At 47.2% G+C, this 21289-nt stretch overlaps 1 protein-coding gene across 2 annotated transcripts in view; it reads left to right on the top strand.

Moving 5' to 3' along the window:
- SH2D4B (SH2 domain containing 4B) overlaps nucleotides 1-21289 on the top strand; it is a 114082-nt gene that overhangs the window by 12568 nt on the left and 80225 nt on the right. The gene's annotated exons all lie outside the window — the stretch shown is intronic.

Consider the following 21289-nt stretch of genomic DNA (forward strand, 5'->3'; position numbering starts at 1 on the left):
GATGCCCATAGGGAATGCTAGCATTGCAGGTGGTGACTTAACTTGCTCTGCCACAATGCTGGCCCCCAGAGTTTGTTTTTTTTTTTTAAGATTCTATTAATTTGAGAGGTAGAGTTACAGACAGTGAGAGGGAGAGACAGAGAGAAAGGTCTTCCTTCCTTTGGTTCACTCCCCAAATGGCCACAACAGCCGGATCTGTGCTGATTCAAAGCCAGGAGCCACTTGCTTCTTCCTGGTCTCCCATATGAGTGCAGAGCCATCTTCTACTGCTTTCCCAGGCCACAACACAGAGGTGGATTGGAAGAGGAGCAGCCGGGACTAGAACTGGTGCCCATATGGAATGCTGGCACTTCAGGCCAGGGCTTGAACCCACTGCAGCACAGCGCCGCCGCCCCCCCCCCCCCCACCTTGAAGTTTTAATCTGGGATGAAATGCTTTGCTGGGGCTCGGTGATGTGGCTCTTGCCTTTCACTCCAGGCTCCCTGCTGGCCTGTCCCCACTGTGTGCCATGGTGGACTTGCTTGCTGTTGCCTCTGGTTTTGGCGTGTGCAGTTCTTCCTATGGGGAAAGCCCGGCTGCCTTTGTTTCGCCTGGTCTGCTCCGTCAGGACGAGCCCCGCCTGTAGAGTCTTTGGGGACGCTCCTGGCACAGGAAGTGCTTGTTCCTCTGCAGCCGCTAGTGCTAGCACACACCCCTGTCGCTGTCATTCATCGTCTGTTTGCCTGGCTCTCCCAGGGGACTCTGTGCCTCTGGAGCACGGGACTAAGCTGTATTCTGTCGTCCTCCTTGGGTCTCGCACAGAGCGGGCACACAGTGATAAATCCCTGTTTTGAACAAGACATGGGAGGACTCCAAGGTGGGAGGTTGTGGCAGAGTGGCAACTTGGCTGCAGGTGGGTGTCAAGTGTCAAGGCCGGGGCCTTCTGGGCTGGGCCGTGTGGCAACTGCGTCACTGGCTGTGAAAGCACCAAGTCCCCCTTCCAGCCTCACCTGGTCTGAACTCTGAGGCCTCGTGTCATCTGTCTGGGGGAAGACAGATGCCTCTGAATTTACTGCAAAAATATTTATATGGGGATTTGTTACACATTGACATCTGCATTTTCATGCATACATTAGTAATTAATTTATAAAGGATGGAAACGAGGGGTAATATGCTGTGTGTATCCAGGTCAGGATCCTGTTGAGATCCCAGCTCTTTGCTTCAGTTCTGCCTGTGGAAGCGTCTGGACAACACCTGGGGGTGGCTCTTGGCTCTGTCCTAGGAGGCCGAAGAGCCCTTTGCCTGTGGGTCCAGGATACACAGTGGTGCTTCCTGTCCTGAGATCATGAGGACCACTTGCAACTAAAAAAACCCGCCAGCTTGTCTGTAAGCTTTCTTTTTGCCGGGCGCCTGCCCTGCACTTAATCTCTCTTGTGTCTGTGCAGTGTTCCCCACTGCACGTGAGGAAGTGAGGCCCACAAAGGTGACTGAGCACACCCAGGTCACCCAGCTGCTGAGAAATGGAGTCAGGATGCACATCCTGTGATGTTGACCTGGGATCTGGTGATGGATGTTTCCTCTGCTTCTGGACTTGGGACTGCAGCGAAAAGATCGACCTATGCACACATTTTAAAGATATTTATTTATTTATTGGATAGGCAGAGCCATAGAGAGGGAGGGAGAGACAGAGAGAGATATCTTTCATCTGCTGGTTCATTCCCCAAATGGCTTCAACAGCCAGGGCTGGGCCAGGCTGAAGCCAGGAGCCTAGAACTCCATCCAGGTCTCCCATATGGGTGGTGGAGGCCCAAGCACTTGGGCCATCTTCCTGTGCTTTCCCAGACACAGTAGCAGGGAGCTGAATAGGAAGTGGAGCAGCGGGGACTCGAACTGGTGCTCATATGGGATGCTTGCTTTGCAGGTGGTGGCTTAACCCAGTGTGCCACGATGCTGACTCCTATGCACTCATCTGTTTGTTCATCTGTTTGCACATTGGTTTTCTTATCCGACATGACTAAGTGCTAACTTTGGTGAGCTGGGTGGAGCTTGGCCTTTGAGACTGTGGGTGGACAGATCACAGGGAACACAGCCAGAGGTGCTGGGAGCAAGGCTTGGTGCAAAGTGGCCGTGTGGTGGTTCAGGGCAGGAGCCTGTGGACAGGGACAGGCTCCCTCAACTGAGTGTTTTCTCTTCCTTCATAGACATGCTTTTCCCTGTGTTCTTTCCCACGATTTGTCCAAGAAGAAGCATTAACTGTGCTCCTGTTGAGCTGTGTGCCGGCCTCTCGGGATCTGTGAGCCTGACTTTGCTCAGTCCTGGTCAGTCTGGTATAACATTGTGCCTCCCCTGCTGTCGTTCCCCGGTCCTGCTTGTCATCTGAGCCCTGCTCTTTCACCTTCTATTCTGGGAACCTGTCACAACTCCTAGCAGGCCTGACCCCACTGTACCTGTAGCACTCCCGTGACACTGTTGGACAAGGTGTGCCCTGGCTCTGAGAGCCTGCAGGCCCTCGCATTGTCTCTGGAGAGGGTGGAGTCAACCCTGGTGCCATGGCTAGTTTGCAGAACCCCAGGGTTCTGCCGATCATGGGACATGCGTTTGGGAGCCTCCAAAATAAACTGGGGTGGAAGCTTTAGAGGTACAAAAGGAGAGGAGTCAGGTTCTGGGGTCGCGCACACTGCTGCCCTGACCAGGGGACATTGCTGTCTTGTTTTCACTTTATACCTTGAGGAGACTCTTCTGATATTCTGCACTTTTGTGGAAAATACAGACCCTTAGTAGTTTGCTCATGCACCATCACACTGACTGTTTGGATCACATTCTGACAAGTGTTTTGCGCAGTAAGTGTTTTGTGTTGAGCTTCTGGAAGATTTAGGCCAAGCTCCTCCGATGTTGGCATGACCTGCGCAAATTCTTCCGCCTTGGTCCCCCTCAGCTACCACGTAACGCGCACCGTATGTTGGGAAACTAGAAACTTTGCAACCTTCTGGGCCCCTTCTGTGCTTGTTCAGTCATCCCAGGGCTCTTGGAGCTGGAGCAGGGTGTGGCCTGTGGACAGAGACTTGGGACATCATGGGGGTTGCATTGCGGTACGGCAGGTTGAGCTGCTGCTGGTGACAGTGGCATCTGTATCACACTGCCAGATTGAGTCTCAGCTGCTTCACTTCCAATCTAGCTCCCTGCTAAGGTGCCTGGGAGTACCTGGCTCAAGTACTTGGGTCCCTACCACCCATGTCAGAGACCCAGATGGAGTTCTAGGTTTCTGGCTTCAGCCTAGCACAGCCCTGGCTATTCCAGCCATTTGGGGACTAAACCAGAGGATGGAAGACATCTCTTTCTCTCTGTCTCCCACTCTCTCTATGACCCTGCCTTTCAAATAGATAAGTAAGTAAGTAAGTAAATAAATAAATCTCTCTGTCTCTCCCCCTCTCTCTGTTATTCTGCCTTTCAAATGAACAAATACATCATAAAAAATTTTTTAAAAAAGATTAGGGACATGGGCTTACAGTGTTGTCATGACCCAGGAAGCTCTCCTGCCTGGGCCTGTTGGTTCTGTCCTCACTGACACTTTCTGTGAATGTTGATTTTGCTCCTCTGTGACCACTTCCTCTTCTCTTTGGGAGCCAGATGGCCTTTGGCCTCCTTCCTGCTTTGGTTCTCTGTGGAGAGCCGGCCTGCAGCCTCAAGCAGCTGGCATGTTCTCCTCTGTTGTTCTTACCAGGCAGCCTGCCTATGTTGGCATCTCCCCTCTCTCCTGTGCCGGCCCACTGCCCGTCCTTATTCCAGCCTAGGATGCACTGTAAGTCCAGTGGGGCTCCAGCTGGGCTCAAGATAGTGCTCCCACCTTGTAGGCCCGCCAGGGGCCTGAGGGCATCACCCTCCTGAGCACCCCATCTACGTTAAATCACACCCACTGTCCTGACAGAAGGTGTGTGATGAAGTCCATGTCACTGGGCGCCAGCCAGTAATCAAGGCAACCTTGCCTGCTGGGCCTGCGCCCTCCTCTCCTCAGCGTGTTCCCTTTCCAGGCATGGAATTGCCAATCTTGAACGCCTCAGGAGCCCCGAGCTTGCCTGCAGACATTCTTAGTGTGGTTCTGTTCTCAGGGGTCTCCCTGCCTCACACAACCCCTTCTGTACACAGTGGCCAGAGATCTTAGACCCACTGATGAGCTGGTGCACACAAATCCGTTCATGCATCCCCTTGCCACGGTGGCCAGCTTTGGACTCATAGTCGGCGCTTTTCACTAGCATCTGCCCATCTCTCCGACCAGGTCTTCTCCCACTTGTGTCCGCCCACTGCTTGAGAAGCTCCTTCCCCCAAACCCTCTCGGGCTGCTCTCTTCTCTAGTTAAATACTGAGTGTGCCTCTGGCCACCCATTCTCGATGAGCCCCACCCTGCCTTGCTCTTACAACACCTGGCTCCCCACGCTCCCTGTATCCGGAAGTACTTCTTTGTTTTATCGTGGTAAAGCACACAGAACATACAATTTTCCACTTCAACCATTTTGAAGGGTATAATTCAGCTCAGTGACATTTAGTACATTCAAAATGTTATCATCAGTCACCACTCTACTCCCTGAATGTTTCCTTACCTTAAGGGGAAACCTCACATCTATGAAGCATTGCCCCATCCCTTTCTCCCATCAGGTCCTGGCAGCCAGTGACCCCCTCCCCTCCCCTCCCCTCCCCTCCCCTCCCCTCCCCTCCCCTCCCCTCCCCTCCCCTCCCCTCCCCTCCCCTCCCCTCCCCTCCCCTTCCCTTCCCTTCCCTTCCCTTCCCTTCCCTTCCCTTCCCTTCCCTTCCCTTCCCTTCCCTTCCCTTCCCTTCCCTTCCCTTCCCTTTTTTCTTTATTTTTTTCTCTTCTCCTTTTTTTCTTCTTTCTTTCTTTCTTTCTTTCTTTCTTTCTTTCTTTCTTTCTTTCTTTCTTTCTTTCTTTCTTTCTTTCTTAAAAGGCCTGTTTATTTATTTGAAAGGCAGAATGACAGAGAGGGAGACACACACACATACACACAGATATCTTCCATCCACTGTCACTTCCCCAGATGGCTGCAATGACTGGGACTGAACCATGCCAAAACCAAGACCCTGGAACTCCATCTGGGTCTCCTATGTGGGTGGCAGGGTTGCAAGTGCTTGGGCCACCTTCTGCTGCTTTCTCAGGCACATCGGTAGGGAACTGGATTGTAAATGGAACAGCCAGGACTTGATAGAGGATGCTGGCTATGCCACAACACTGACCCTCACTGATTTCTGTTCTGTCTCCATGGTTTTGATATCTCTTCCTTCTTCTTCTCTCCCTCCCCTTCCCATCAATAAATCCATTGTTTGCTTATGATTTGTCTTCTCCAACAGTCCAAAAGTGCCATGAGACCATGGATGTTGCTTGCATTGTTCAATTCTGTCCCATAAAGGAAGGCCTGGGGGGAGGATGGGGTGTGTAGGGGTGAGTCGTGGCTAAGACCCTTGCGTGTGTGGTGTGCCTGATGGAAGACTGATGGGAAAGGACTTCTTTTTTTTGAGTGCAAGTCTGTGTGCTACACAATGTGACCCCTCCCCTAGACCGTGAAGGTCTCTGGCAAAATCCTAAGAAAAGTCACAATATACTTGTGCTTTAGGGTTAGTTATGGAAGCTGATGCACACTACCATAACATATGAGTAATAACAATGCTTTCACCTTTCCACTGGTGCTCGTAACTCATTTCATTTTCATTTCCTGTTTTTGAATTTTGACTTGAATGTGAGCTTGATCACTACTGCTTTTTTCCTTTGTGTTAACTGACTGGGTACCTGCTGGCAACTTTCTTTCCCGTCTTTTGATGACATTTTGTTTTAGGAGACTCTATTGGAAAATGCTAATAACACATGCTGTTTTAAAACTTATTTTCGTAAATGTTCTCAAACCCACAGTCTATCTTTATCAGGAATGACGCATACTGAAGGTGAGAAACATATGCCTATTTTTATATTCTCCATGATTTTGTTGGTATAATCAAGGATGTTAGATCATACTTTAATTAATTTTGTTTACATGATTATTTCCTCTTTCAAGATTTATTTTTTGTGCCTACAATAAGGCTTTCATAATCCAATAATAGCAGACACTATTTGGATATGCACTTCACTTTGTACTGGTTTCATGGCACCTCATATTTTTTCCTCTCTGAAGGGAAAGTGATAAATGTTTTCTTTCCCCTTTGCCCTTTGGCCAATCAAGCAGTGCCTCCTCCCTGTTAGGATTCCCAGTATGCCCCACTGAAGTCACGAAGCATTATGGGAGATCTACATTTGATGCTGTCTTCTGCCCCATCTCCGTTCTTGCTGCCCTAATGTGTCAGAGCACCACTGGTCCCTCAAATCCCTTCTTGATTTCTCTAGTTCCCACGGTTGCTGAGTTGCTTCACTTGGTACTTGGGAGCAGTCGTGCATAAGGACGCGGGGGGACCTGGGGTGTGGGTGCTCCCAGTGTTTGGACTGTAGCTTGTTGCTGCTGTTTCTCATGGCTTCTTTTCCAGGCACTGAGGACATTGCTTCTAGGAAGGCACCATGGGGTTAGGAGTTATGGAGAGGATACAAGCTCCACACTTTTAGTTAACCTGCAACTTTTCAAGGAACAGTTCTCCAGGAGAACTGTTTGACCTCTCTCAGAGAATGTGTGTGATGAGGAGCAGTTGGGGGCTGGGGGTGGGGTAGGGTATCCAGAAGGAGAAAGCCACAGTGTTGGGGCAAGTGGGAAGCTATTGAGTGTCTGAGTGTGGTTCTGAGTGCCCAGTGGAGGCAGAGAAGAGCAAGCTGCTGCTACTGCTGCTTTAAAAAAGTGAGAAAGGAAGAGAGAGAGAGAGAGAGAGAGAGAGAGAGAGATCTTCCACCTGCTGGTTCACTCCTCAAATGGTTGTAATGGCCAGGGCTGGGCCAGGCCAAAGCAGAGAGCCAGGAACTTCACTTGGGTCTCCCATATGGGTACAGGGGCCCAAGCACCTGGACCATCCTCCACTGCCTTTCCAAGCCATCAGCAGGGAGCTGGATTGGAAGTGGAGCAGCTGGGACTCAAACCAGTGCCCATAGAGATGCTGGCACTGCAGGCAGAGGCTTAACCTACTGTGTGACAGCGTTGACCCCTGGAATAACAACTCTTAGTCACCAAGTTTTTTCAACAAGTGGGAAAGCTTCCACTACCAGGCAGAATCCTAAGAGCCAAGTCATGCTCATCTCCTTCCTTTCCTGGTTCTGGTGGAAGGTCCCCTTGGACTTGGCTCAGGCCTCTTCCTGGGTGCTCTGTCCCTAGCCCTCACCCCTTGTCAGATCTGCAAATTTACTTTTATACTTGAGGATAAATTGGAAGAAGTTCAGTTGTTCCAAAAAAAGTTCACTCTTGGTCCTTGGGATGCTGACAAACCTTCCTGTGGATAAAGTGAAGATGTGGCTTTACAGTGAGTATGAGAAATAGTCCACAGAAAAGTGCTGTGAACTGCTGACAGCTGGATGTATGATCTGTGGCCTGTGGCTGTGTTGCTGGTTGTGGCACTCCTCCTGGGCAAGGCAGTGGGGCTAAGACTGGGAGCCATGGTGGGCTGTGGGATGCATATGTGTGCGATTGGTCTGTGTTCTGCTGAGAGTTTCGTGACATGAAATGCGCAGCTGAGGGCCAGACGTTTGTTCCCTGGGACTGTGAGACGCAGTATAGGCCTACAATGCAGCAGGTGTTCCACTTAGGTTTATGGCCTTGAAATTGGTGGGGCCTCACTTTCTGGTGTTCCCCGATGGTGCTGGCTCAGCCTCACTGGACTGGTCACTCTACCCTGCAACTCAGTCCTTCATCTGAACCCCCTCCCTCCGTGGGAGGGATTGAACAGGTGCTGGGAGCCCACGCTGCACGCAGAGCACTGGCTGCCTTGCTCCTGTTTCCTTCCTGCCTTCCCTAAGCCCAGTGGTGTGGTTTTCCTTCTTATCCTGCTTCTCCTTTTCTTCCTTGGGTTAATAAAGAGACTTTAATAAAAGGGACCCTGCTGTGGGTGTTGTGGCACAGCTGGTTGAGCCACAGCTTGGGATACCTGCATGTTTCATGGTAGTGCCTGGGATCAAGATCTACCTCTAGTTCTAATCCAGTTCCTGCTGATGCACACCATGGAGAGCATGGTTCAGCTAGTTGGGTTCCTGACACACATTTGTGGACCTGAATAGGGTTCTTGGCTCTTGGCTTCTGCCTGGCGTTTGGGGAGTGAAACAATAGGTAGAAGATCTATTTTTCTGTTTCTATCTTTCTCTGTCACTTTTCCTTTCAAATAATTTTAAAACAAAGAGATATTTACAGATTTGTAGGCAGTATCTATGGAACAAACAAGGGTTGGGGCTCAGACACCCACAGAACAGCAATAGCAGGAAGTGGTCACTCCCTTACCCAGGGGAGGGGGGATAATAGTCAGCTTTTCTGTACTTTCATAAACTTCCTGAAGGAGCTACTTAGAAGAAAACCAAGATTTATTTCAGCTTACAGTTTCCGAGGTTCACAGTGTAAGACCAGGCAGCCACACTGGCTTAAGCATGTGGCAAGACTAGAGGATGGCAGAGGGAGGATCACATAGCAGACCAGGAAGCAGAGAGAGGCAGGATGCACCCTCAGCTTATAGAACCAAACCCTTCCAAGAGCAAGCTCCCAGGGACTTAAAAGATCTCCCTCCAGGTCCACCTCGCAGATGCCGTCATTAGATCAAGTCTCTGCCCTTCATCCATCAACCATTAGCATTAATTCATAGTCTGGGGCCCGGCGCCTTGGCTCACTTGGTTAATCCTCCGCCTCCAGTGCTGGCATCCCATATGGGTGCCGGTTCTAGTCCCGGCTGTTCCTCTTCCAGTCCAGCTCTCTGCTGTGGCCCGGGGAAGGCAGTGGAGGATGGCCCAAGTGCTTGGGCCCTGCACCCGCATGGGAGACCAGGAGGAAGCACCTGGCTCCTGGCTTCGGATCAGCGCAGCGCCGGTTGTAGCGGCCATTTTGGGGGGTGAACCAATGGAAGGAAGACCTTTCTCTCTGTCTCTCTCTATCTGTAACTCTACCTGTCGAATAAGTAAATAAAAAATCTGTAAAAAAAATTCACAGTCTGTTAACACAGGACTTTTGGGTTTAAACTTCTGCATGTGTTTGGGGAGCCAAATAATATTCAAACCACAGGAAGGAATGAATAGAACTATTTAAAAAGTTTATTTATTTATGTTTTAGATTTATTTAATTTACTTGAAAGGCAAAGTTACAGAGAAAGGGACACACACACACATACACATACACACAGAGAAAGAGAGAGGAATGGAGCTATTGGAGTCTAGTGGCAGCTGGAGCTCTAGATGGGAGGCTGCCCACAACTGCTGGCAGAGATAATAGCCAGCAGATAATGACCAGTGTATTTCATTAGCAATGTGGTCCTCAGTGAGACAGCTGTACCTGCCAAGGGTGTCAGGGTCCACTGCTCCCTACCTCCAGTGCCAGCCCTTTCAGAAGCTGCATAGTCCTTGACTTACCAGGTGGGCAGCAAGCAATGTCAGGACACAGACTACTAGGAGAGGGCACAGGGTCACCCATAGTGATAGCTGTTGGTGCCTGGCAGGTGATGATAGCTCTTGTTGCCTGGCAGGTGAAGGTATTCCCAGGGGTGAGGGTGCAGGTTTCAAGGCTGTAGAGGCTAGGTTACCTTATGTGGAGCCCTTGTCAGCTCAGAGCATTCTGTTCCTACTGGAAAGAACTAGAGGCCTCTGTCAGCTGGGGGCTTTTGGAAGTAGAAGCCCAAAGGGGTCCCTAGAGATGGGTTCAGATTCCAGAAGCTAAGGAGGTAGGGCCTTCGAGCAGCTACAGTCTTTGGAATGAAGGAGAATTCACCCAGGGGAGCACCCATTTGGCTGTGCTAGGCCCTCAGCTTGTCTCGCCCCCTCTGTGACCTAGAGTATGCACCCTCATGGAGTTCATAAAAACTGAGAGTGAATGATTGAAAAGATGAACTATTATTTTGGTGCTATTAAGAAAGATGTTAATTAAACCATGATCTACTATGTTGGTTGTGTCCCAGCTGCTTCACTTCTAATCCATCTCCATGATAATGGCCTGGAAAAAGCAGCAGAAGATAGTCCGAGTGTTCGGTCCAAGTCCTTGGGCCCCTGCACCCACGTGGGAGACCCAGAAGAAGTTCCTGGCTCCTAGTTTCAGCCCTGCCCAACCCTGGCCATTGTGGCCATTTGGGGAGTGAACCAATGGGTGGAAGACCTCTCTCTCTGTCTTTCCTTCTGTAACTCTGGCTCTCAAATAAAGAAATCTTTTAAAAAAAGAAAAGAAAAAGAAATGGAAGATCTCTCTCCCTTTTTCTCTGTGACTCTGACTTTCAAATAAATAAATACTTTTTTTATTTTAAAGAAGTATTCCGATTTCAGAAGTTTTAAAATGTCTGTCTTTGAATCAATGAAATGAGGTATTATCTGCACGTTAGCTGAGCAAATGAAACCCCCGCAAGCTTTAGCAATCTGCTATGTGGGAGATAGAGTTAGACCCTGAACCTGGGCCTGCTGAGATTTAAGTTTCTTCCTCTTTTTACTACAACACACAACGGTTTCCTCCTGACAGCTTCTCTCGTAATGAAAAAGATCTATTGCAGGCGATTAAAGACCAACACAAAAAGGCAAAAGCAAAATAAAATTATAAAAGGAAATATGAGAGACTATTGGGCATAATGAAGGCTTTCTTATAGCACAAGGAAAATAAAAATAAACGTGACTAAATTTTAAAATCTTCATAGTAAAATATGCTGAACTAAGTTAAAAAAAGAACAGAACACGAGATAAATGGGAAGAAAATATTAGCAATGTATTTAGCAGACAAAAGATTAGCCTCCATAAAATACAAAGAAGTTCTCTAGATAAGTTAGCAAAAGATATGCAGCTAGGGGCCGATGTGGTGCACTGTGTTAAGTCACCACCTGTGACACCAGCATCCCATATGGGCACTGGTTTTAGTCCTGGCTGCTCCACTTCCAATCCAGTTTCCTGCTAACATGCCTGGGAAAGCAGTGAGCCCCTGTACCACGTGGGAGACCCAGATGAAGCTTCTGGCTCTTGGCTTCAGCCTGGCTCAGTCCCAGCCATTGTGGCCATTTAGGGAATAAACCAGTAGATGGAAGATCTGTATCTCTGTAACTCTGACTTTCAAATAAATAAATAAATAAATCTTTTTTTTCTTAAAAAAAAAAAAAAAACAGATGTGCAACTAATAGAAACATGGAGAAAAAATAGGAAGGAAATTTCAAATAACAAGTAAATCACACAATGGAAATTAAAACATAAGATTAGCAAGAGCTAAAAAAAGCTTGATAGGTGTAACGTTAGTGAAAATCCAGCTACTCTTTCCCGCACACTGTTGAGGGAGGAGATTTAGGAAAGGATGGAGAAGGGCAGGCGTTTGGCTTAGAGGTGAGGACACCACTTGGGTCGCCTGCATCCCACACCAGAGTGCCTGAGTTTGAGTCCTGGCTCCACTCTCAGTTCTGGCTTCCTTCTCAGGTGATGGCTCCTCTAGTTGGGTCCCAACCCCTCCTGTGGGAGACTCAGATTAAGTTCCTAGTTCCCAGCTTCAGCCTGGCCCAGCTGTCTATCTACCTCTTGCAGGCATTTAGGAAGTGAACGAATGAATGGAAGCTCCCTCTCTTTAATCAATTAAATAATAAATTAATTTAGAAAATAAAAAGGGATGGAAGCCTTGTCCCTTCCCAGTGTTTCTGAGAGTTCTTGAAGCATTGGGCACACGTGAATGGGGTTGGAAGTATCTTGGTTGGCTCAGGCTGCTGTGACGTTATCAGACTGGATAGTTTGAGTAACAAACATTGGCTTCCTTTTTAAAAAGATTATTTATTTCAATGGCAGAGTGAGAGAGTGGAGGGAGAGACAGAGAAAGATCTTCCATCCACTGGTTCATTTCCCAGATGGCTGTAACAGCTGGGGTTGGGGCAGGCCAAAGCCAGGAGCCAGGAACTCCAACCAGGTCTCCCACAGGGGTGGCAGGGACTTAATACTTGATCCATATCTGCTGCTTCCCAGGTGCATCAGCAGGGAAGTAGTTTGGAAGCAGGATAGCTGGGTCTTAAACCAAGCACTCTGTTATGGGATGGGGCAGCATAACCAAGCAGTGGCTAAATCTGCTGCACCACAATGCCCACCTCCACACATTTGTTTCTCATAGTTTAGAGGCTGGAATTTAGAGCTCTGCCAATACGGTTGGATCCTGGTGAGGACCCTCTTCTATGTCGCAGACATTAACTTCTCCTTGTAACTGCCTGGCTAGTTTGCTGGGGAAGGCCAGCTGGCTCTCTCTCTGGCCTCTTCTTTTAGGGCGCTAATTCCATTCATGAAGACTCCACCCTCCCAAGGGCTACTCCTCCTAATACCCTCACCTTGGGTTAGGACTTCAGCACATGAGATTTGGGTGACACAACATTCAGTGCATTGCAGGGTGATTTTAGAGAACAGAGGCCTGTGCTTGGGGTCACACTAGCTTGGGGGCAGTGATCCACTGACCAGCAGGAGACTTGAGTTTCACACAGTCATTTCCTCCTTTTTCTGCCCCAACTGCTGCCAAAGCCCAAGGACTGTTTGAGGACTGAGTTTCAGTCAAGTCTGCAGAGAGGGCGGCTCCTCTCCAGCCTTGTTTGAAAGCCCCAGCTGGGAAACGCTGCATAGAGCTGCCCAGGCTTTATTTCTCTCCCGTTGTCTCAGGGATGCTCATGCCTGCAGCCCTCGTACTTCTCCTTCCAGCCTCGCAGCCAGTGAAAGCAGTTCCTGAGAAAGGCTGGTTGTCTCCTAACCCCCAGTAACCTATCACAGGTTAGGTTATCACAGAGTAGCTGGGCTAAATTAACAACTTTCAGACACAACTCCCTGTCCCTCTGCTGTCTTTCAGAGTGGCTAGCATTACTGCTTTCCAGGTTTTTCTCACTTAGGAATTAGCAAAGCTTTTAATGGTTTTCCTAATTTGGAAATGAATTTTGCATTAGACTTTGAGGTCTAATATTTTTGGGTTCATTTTCGCACCTATTTCCCCTGCGTCCTTCCAAAATGACATAACTTAGGCCTCAGGAACCATTTGTTTCTTTTTTCTTTTTTAAAGATTAACTTATTTATTTGAGAGGTAGAGTTACAGACAGAGAGAGGGAGAGACAGGGGAGGGATTGAGGGAAGGAGAGAGAGAGAGAAAAAGAGAGAGAGATCCCCCATTTGCTGGTTCACTTCCCAAATGACTGCAATGGCTGCAGCTGGGCCGATCCAAAGCCAAGAGCCAGGAGCTTCTTCTGGGTCTTCCACATGGGTGCAGGGGCCCAAGGACTTGGGCCATCTTCCATTGCTTTCCCAGGCTATTAACAGTGAGCTGGATTAGAAGAGGAGCAGCAGGAACTCAAACCGGCACCCATATAGGATACCAGCACCACAAGCAGAGGCTTAACCTACTACACCACAGCACTGGCCCCAGGAATCATCTGTTTCTATCCTATCATTTCACATATGTGCTTATTTTCTGGCCATTCTGGTTGGGTTCTCATACTTAGACCCCATGAGATGCTAGCAATTTGTGTTGTCTAGTTCCTGCTTCCAGAATGTGCACAACCTTCTTGCTATGGTTTGGATGTGGATTGTCTCTCAAGAGTTCAGGTGTTGAGCTGGCACTGTGGCATAGCAGGTAAAGCCACCACCTGCAGTACCAGCATCTCATATGGGTGCCGGTTCAATTCCTGGCTGCTCCACTTCCGATCCAGCTCTCTGCTATGGCCTGGGAAAGCAGTGGAAGATGACCCAAGTCCTTGGGCCCCTGTATTCACATGGGAGACCCAGAAGAAGCCCCTGGTTCCTGGCTTCAGATTGGCCCAACTCCAGCTGTTGCAGCCATTTGGGGGAATGAACCAGCAGATGGAAGATCTTTCTCTCTGTCTCTGTCTCTGTCTCTCTCTGTCTGTAAGTCTACCTCTCAAATAAATAAATCTTAAAAAAAAAAGAATTCAGGTATTGGACACTTGGTCCCCAGGATGGCAGTGTTGGCAAATGGTGTGTAACCTTTAAGAAGTGGGGCCTGTTGGGAGCACCTTAGGTCACTGGGGGAGCTGCTCTCAGAAAGGATCCCTTAAGGTCTCACAAAAGCAAGTTGTTACAAGAGCAAATCCCACCTCCAGGTCACCCTCTGACTTCCTGTTTGGCAATGTGACATCTCTCTCTTGCATATGCTCCTACCATGAGTTCCTCACCAGAGCCCAGAAGATGCTGGCGCATGCCCTTAAAGCTCCAGAACTGCAACTTCAATAGGCCTCTTTTCTTTATAATGTAGCCTGCTGCAGATGTTTCATTACAGTCATGAAAAATGGATTAAAGCACTCCTCACCTTACAGATTATGTTGGAACATGGTGAGGGTCCTGAGCTCCTCATTGGCACGTTGGATCTGCCACAACTCAGGATGGAAGGAATTTCTGACAGTCACACAAAGAGTAGCACATGTGGAGTAGCACGGCCCTGGGGAGGATCTTAGGTCTGTTCCTTGTTCTTCTCACAAGAAAGGGTCAAGCTTTAGCATGAGACTTGACCTTGATTGGGTGTGTAGGGGGGAGGTCACTTCTCAGTCACAAAGTTGGAGGGAGTGATAGGGTTTAGAGTGCCCCAGCACTATGTCTGTGTTGCTGATACTTGGTAAGACCAGCACTGTTATAGCATGGAATTCACTCGCCTACATGGAGTAATTGCCTACTGTGTGCAGTGTGCATCTACTGTGAAAGATGCTCAGGGTCTGCTTAGCAGTCTCCTGCAGCTGGACTGAGTATGGAAGTATTTGTTGATGCAATCTCTGAGTACCAACAGCCAGAAAGAAGTGGGAGGAGAGGAGAGTAGGTATTCGCCTTAGTATGTATTACACTTGTTTTCCCTATAGGGTTGTTTGTTGTTTCCTATTCATTTACAGGAATTCTTTGAATGTTTTTAGGTATACTTTTAAAAATTAGGATTCTGTATGAAACGTAAGCTCTGATGTCCTGACAGAGATTCTCAAAATGTGGTTCCTGGATTCTTGAGGGTCTGTGGGCCTTTACTGGAGGGTCTACAAGGTCAAAACCATTTTCACAATAACACTAAGGTGTTATTCACTTTTTTATTTATTTATTTTTATTTTTTATTTATTTTTGACAGGCAGAGTAGACAGTGAGAGAGAGAGAGAGAGACAGAGGGAAAGGTCTTCCTTTTGCCGTTGGTTCACCCTCCAATGGCCGCTGCGGCCAGTGCGCTGCGGCTGGCGCATCGCGCTGATCCGAAGGCAGGAGCCAGGTGCTCTAAATATATATATATATATATTTAGACTTGAGTATAAGAAAAGGAATTAAATAAATATGCCACTTCAATGGAAGTAACTGATAGAATTTATGCCAGTGATAAAATTCCAGGTTTCGGCCGGCGCCGCGGCTCACTAGGCTAATCCTCCGCCTAGCGGCGCCGGCACACCGGGTTCTAGTCCCGGTCGGGGCGCCGGATTCTTTGCCGGTTGCCCCTCTTCCAAGCCAGCCCTCTGCTGTGGCCAGGGAGTGCAGTGGAGGATGGCCCAGGTGCTTGGGCCCTGCACCCCATGGGAGACCAGGAAAAGCACCTGGCTCCTGGCTCCTGCCATCGGATCAGCGCGGTGCGCCGGCCGCAGCGCGCCTCCGCGGCGGCCATTGGAGGGTGAACCAAGGGCAAAGGAAGACCTTTCTCTCTGTCTCTCTCTCACTGTCCACTCTGCCTGTCAAAAATAAAATAAAAAAAAAATTCCAGGTTTCAAGCAAAAATTAAAATTTTTGGAAAACTTGTATCTACCACAATAACTTATTAACTGCCAAATATATAATGACTTTTCTCATAAGATTAATGGTGACATTTAGAAATGTGACTTTACTGATATTGTAAAATAAAAAGGAGTCCACATTTGGAAGACCAGCTTGACTCAATAAACTATTATTTTCTTATGTTTATTTTTATTATTTATTTGAGAGCAGAGAGAGAGAGAGAGATAGAGAGAGAGAGAGAGAGAGAAAGAAAGAGAGAGGGAGAGAAACAGACAAGAGTGAGAGTGAGCCACTATATGCTGGTTCATTCCCCAAATGTCAGTCTGCCTGGCCGGGCCCAAAGCAGAGGGCTAGAAACTCAATTCAGGGCTTCCATGTGGCACACTATTACTTGAGCCATCATTGCTGCCTCTCCTGGTCTGCATTAGCACCAAGCTGCAGTCAGGAGCCAGAGCTGGGGACTGAACCCAGGCATTCCAATATGGGGTGAGGTGGGGTGGGATTCTTAACTGCCAGGCCAAATGCCTACCTGCAAATCAGTATTTTCTGAAGAAATAGTGAGTAATGTTCTAAAATCATTCATGAATAGAAGATCGATACAAAGTGAAACATAAACCAAAGGATTTTTTAAAAAATATTTTATTTATTTATTTGAGAGGTAGAGTTACAGACAGAGGAAGGGAGAGACAGAGAGAAAGGTCTTTCACTCTCTGGTTCACTCCCCAAATGGTTGCAACAGCCAGAGCTGGGCTGATTCGAAGCCAGGAGCCAGAAGCTTCTTCTGGATCTCCCACGCAGCACTTGGGCCATCCTCTACTGCTTTCCTAGGCTATCAGCAGAGAGCTGGAACAGAAGAGAAGCAGCAGGGACACCAGTCAGCACCTGTTTGGGATGCCAGTGCTGCAGCCAGAGGCTTAGCCTACCATGCCATAGTGCTGGCCCCCAAAGTATTTTTATTTTGCTTTGTAAATGCTTAAGCATTTAATTTTGAGATAGCTTTAGATTTACAGAAGTTACAAAGTTCAGAGAATCTCCATATACTTCTCACCCAGCTCCTCATAATAGTAACATCTCATGTCACCATGGCACACTGATGAAAACTAAGAAGCTAACATGACCAATGGATTTCATTATAGCAAAGTACAATCAGTTCATTGATATGATCTCAGATTCCACAGCACAACTTGTTTGAAACCACAGCTTGTTTGAATTTTGGTACAGTGTCAAAGAATATCTGAAAAAGCTATCAATTCTTCTTTTTTTTCCAGCCACATATCTAAGTGAAGTCAATTTTTTTAAATATAGTTCAACCAAAATTGCATATTGTAATGGAGTGAATGCAGGAGCAGATATGAGTGATCTGTCTATTTTCTATTAGGTCAGACATTGAATAGTTTGCCAAAATATAAAATAAGGACAGTCTTCTAACTATATATATATATGGAAATTATATATGATATATCTAACTACACACATATGGAAATTATATAGTATATTATACATAAATAAGATATACAATATATGATGTTATCTATTATAATATTCTGTATAATTTTCATATATATAGAATTCCATCATCTCCCCCTGCTCTCATGTCCCTAGACCCTGGTAACTTCCTTTTTTCTATCTTTTTTTTTTTTTTTTTTTTTGACAGGCAGAGTGGACAGTGAGAGAGAGAGACAGAGAGAAAGGTCTTCCTTTGCCCTTGGTTCACCCTCCAATGGCCGCCGCGGCCGCTGTGCTGCGGCCGGCGCACCGCACTGATCCGATGGCAGGAGCCAGGTGCTTCTCTTGGTCTCCCATGGGGTGCAGGGCCCAAGTACTTGGGCCATCCTCCACTGCACTTCCTGGCCACAGCAGAGAGCTGGCCTGGAAGAGGGGCAACCGGGACAGAATCTGGCACCCCGACTGGGACTAGAACCCGGTGTGCCGGTGCCGCAAGGCGGAGGATTAGCCTAGTGAGCCGTGGCGCCGGCCAGGTAACTTCCTTTTTGTGTTCCCCATCTAAGTGAGACTGTGTATGGCATTTGTCTTTCTGTGTCCTCCAAGTTCATCCATATTCTAAATGACGGGACTCCCTTCTCTGTAAAAGCTGCATGGAATTCCATGTCACACTTTCCTTATCCATTTGTCTGTGGATGGGTAGGAGGTTGATTCCCTATCTTGGCTGTTATTATAATGCTGCAATTAACATGGGCGTACAGACATCTCTTCAACATACTGGTGTCATTTCCTTTGTATATGTACCCAGTAGTGAGATTGCTGGATTGGAGGATACTTCTATTTTCAATTTCAGAAGAAACTCCCATACTGTTTTACACAATGGCTGTACTAATTTACATTCTCACCAACAATGTGCCGGGGCTCCCTTTCCTCCATGTCCTGGCCAGCACTGGTTGTCTTTTGTCTTTAATAATTGCTTTCATACCAGGTGTGAAGTGAACCCTCATTGTGGTTTTGATTTGCATTTTTCTGATATTAGTGACATTGAGTTTTTTTTTTTTATATATACCTGTTTGTCACTTGTAGAGTTTAAGATTTTTTTTTTTATTTGAAAGGCAGAGTTACACAGAGAGAGAGAGAGAGATTTTCCGTCTACTAGTTCACTCCCTAAAAGGCCACAATGGCCAGGGCTGTGACAGGTCGAAGCCAGGAGCTTGTTCCAGGTCCCTTATGTGAATGCAGGGGCCCAGGCACTGGGCCATCTTCTGCTGCTTTCCCAGGTACATTTGCAGGGACTTGGATTGGAAGTAGAGCAGCTGGGACTTGAACCAGCTGGAATGCCGGCGTCACAGCTGGCGGCTTTACCTGCTATGCCATATGCTGGCCCTCACTTGTAGAGAAATGTCTGTTTATAGCCTTCACCCATTTTTAAACTGTTCCCCCCACCCTGCCCTGCCTTTGAGTTGTTTCACTGAGTTCCTCACTCAAGCTGCATATTAACCCCTTATTAGATGCACAATTTACAAATATTTTCTCCCATTTCATAGGTTGGCTCCTTTTTTTTTTTTTTTTTAATTTGACAGAGATAGAGAGAGGTCTTCCATCTACTGGTTCACTCCCCAAATGGCCACAATGGCTGGAGCAGAGCCGATCCGAAGCCAGGAGCCAGGAGCGTCTTCCAGGTCTCCTACGTGGGTGCAGGGCCCCAAGGACTTGGGCCATCTTCCACTGCTTTCCCAGGCACATTAGCAGAGAGCTGGATCAGAAGTGGAGCATCCGGGACTCAAACTGGCGCCCACATGGGATGCCAACACTGCAGGCCGGGGCTGTAACCAGCTGTGCCCCAGCACCAGCCCCTAGGTTGGCTCTTCACTGTGATGGTTGTTGCCTTGATGATGAAGAAGCTTTTAGTTTGGTTTGATGTAACCCCACATGTCTGGTTTTGTTTGGTTGCTTGTGCTTTCGGGTTTATATAAAAAAAATCATTTCTCTGACTAATGTCTTGGAGTTTTCCCCCTATGGTTCCCAACTACAAATCTTTTGTTTTAGAGTATATTGTTATTTTTCATAGGAATGTTATATATGTTAAAACATAGTGAGCTTACCATTATTTGGAATAAATAACTAAGAATGTATCAACTTGGGGCAGGCATTTGTCTTAGCAGTTAAAGTGTGGTTATGATGCCTGCATCTCACATGGAGATATTCCAGTTGGATTCCTAGCCCTGGTTCCTAATTCCAGACCCGTGCTAATGAAGACCCTAATGAAGGCGATGCCTCAAGTAATTGGGTTCCTGCCACCTACATGAGTGATCTGGATTGAATTCCTGGCTCCTGGCTTTGGCCCTCCAGCTATTGTAAGCATTTGGGGATTAGAGCAGCAAATGAGAGCTCTCTGTCTATCCTTTTGTATCTCAAAGAAAATAAAAAAAGAAAATTTTTATCAACTTTAACTTCAAAAATGATAAATATTGATAGCCAGAACCCACATAAACGAAGGCTCTTTGAGAAACTCAGTATTTGAGGGTGTATATAAGGATCTTGAAAGCAAATTGTTGATCACTGCTGACCTCAGGAGTGCATTGTATGGAATGAGTCATCTGGGCCCAGTCTGGTACTGTTTATGCATCACCCTTGGGAGAGTTGAGAAGAATTGTCATTCAGATGATTTTTTCAGGGCTTGTTTCTGTTTCAGAACTGCGGTTGAAAAAAATTGTTCTAGATCTTAAAATATTAATAAATATAAAATGTGTTTTGCTTCAACTAGTAGTAAGCCCCCTGGAGAGGTTTGCTGTTACTATTGCTTTTATTCATGGTTGCAATTGTGGGGTAATTACGTGTGGTCAAATGTCTTCTGTCAATCAATTGATTTTTAATTGTCTTTATGGTGTTTTGGTGTAGAAATCTCAAACTTTAATCTGTATTCACATTTATCAACATTGTTTCTAACAGGTATTCTTTTTATGTCTTTTAAAAAAAGGTTTATGTATTATGTGAAAGGCAAAGTGACAAGAGAAAGAGGGAGAGGCGGAGAGAGGGGGGAGAGAGAGAGAGAGAGAGAAAGAGAGAAAGAGAGAAATCTTCCATCTGCTGGTTCACTCCCTAAATGACTGTGATGCCAAGCCAGGAGCCAGGAACTCTATCCGGATCTTCCCTGTGGGCTGTCAGGGGACCAGGCACTTGGGCTATCCTCCAGTGCTTTCCCAGGCACATAAGCAGGGAGCTGGATAGGAAGCGGAGCTGCTGGGACTGGAACTGGCACTCTGATACGGGATGTGGCATCATAAGCAGCCAGCTCTGTGTTTTGTCTCGTAAAAGAAATTCTTTTTCCCCAGTCATAAGGGTAGAGCAGTGAGAATTTTTATGACTATTTTTTCTCCATTGACTTCTGTTTTATTTTATTTTTTTAATTTGTTATGTGAAAGTCAGAGTTACAGAGAGAACAGAAGAGACAGAGAGAGAAGGAGAGAGAGAGACAGAGAGCATAGAAAGGAGACAGATCTTTTATCTGCTGGTTCACACCCCTGGCTGGTCACGATGGCCAGGGCTGGGCCAGGCTGAAGCCAGGAGCCACGAGCTGCTTCCGGGTCTCCCATGTGGGTTCAGGGGTCCAAGCATGTGGACCATCTTCCACTGTTTTTTTTCAGGCATGTTATCAGGGAGCTGGATCAGAGTTGGAGCAGCCGGGACTTAAACCAGTGTCCATATGGGATGCTGGTGTTACAGGTGGCAGGCCCTGGGTTCTGCTTCTGATTCCAGCCTCTGGTAGTTCAGACCCTGGGAGGCAGCAGATGATGGCTCAAGTACCTGCATTCCTGCTACTGTGATGTGAGACCCAGGTGAAGTTCCGGTCTCCTGGCCTCTGTCCAGCTCAGCCCCATATGTTGCAGGTGTTTGGGGAGTGATCCAGCCAATAGAAGAACTCTGTGTGTCTGTCTGTCTGTCTCTCTCTGTTTTTCAAATAAAATGAAAATAAATTAATAAAATTTTTTTGAAATTTTTGGGGTTATTTAGTTTTTCTCAGAGTTGCAAGATCTAAAGAACAGCACATGC

The sequence above is a fragment of the Oryctolagus cuniculus genome, chromosome 15 (genome assembly GCF_964237555.1).
Source record: "Oryctolagus cuniculus chromosome 15, mOryCun1.1, whole genome shotgun sequence".
Taxonomy (NCBI): Eukaryota; Metazoa; Chordata; class Mammalia; order Lagomorpha; family Leporidae; genus Oryctolagus; species Oryctolagus cuniculus.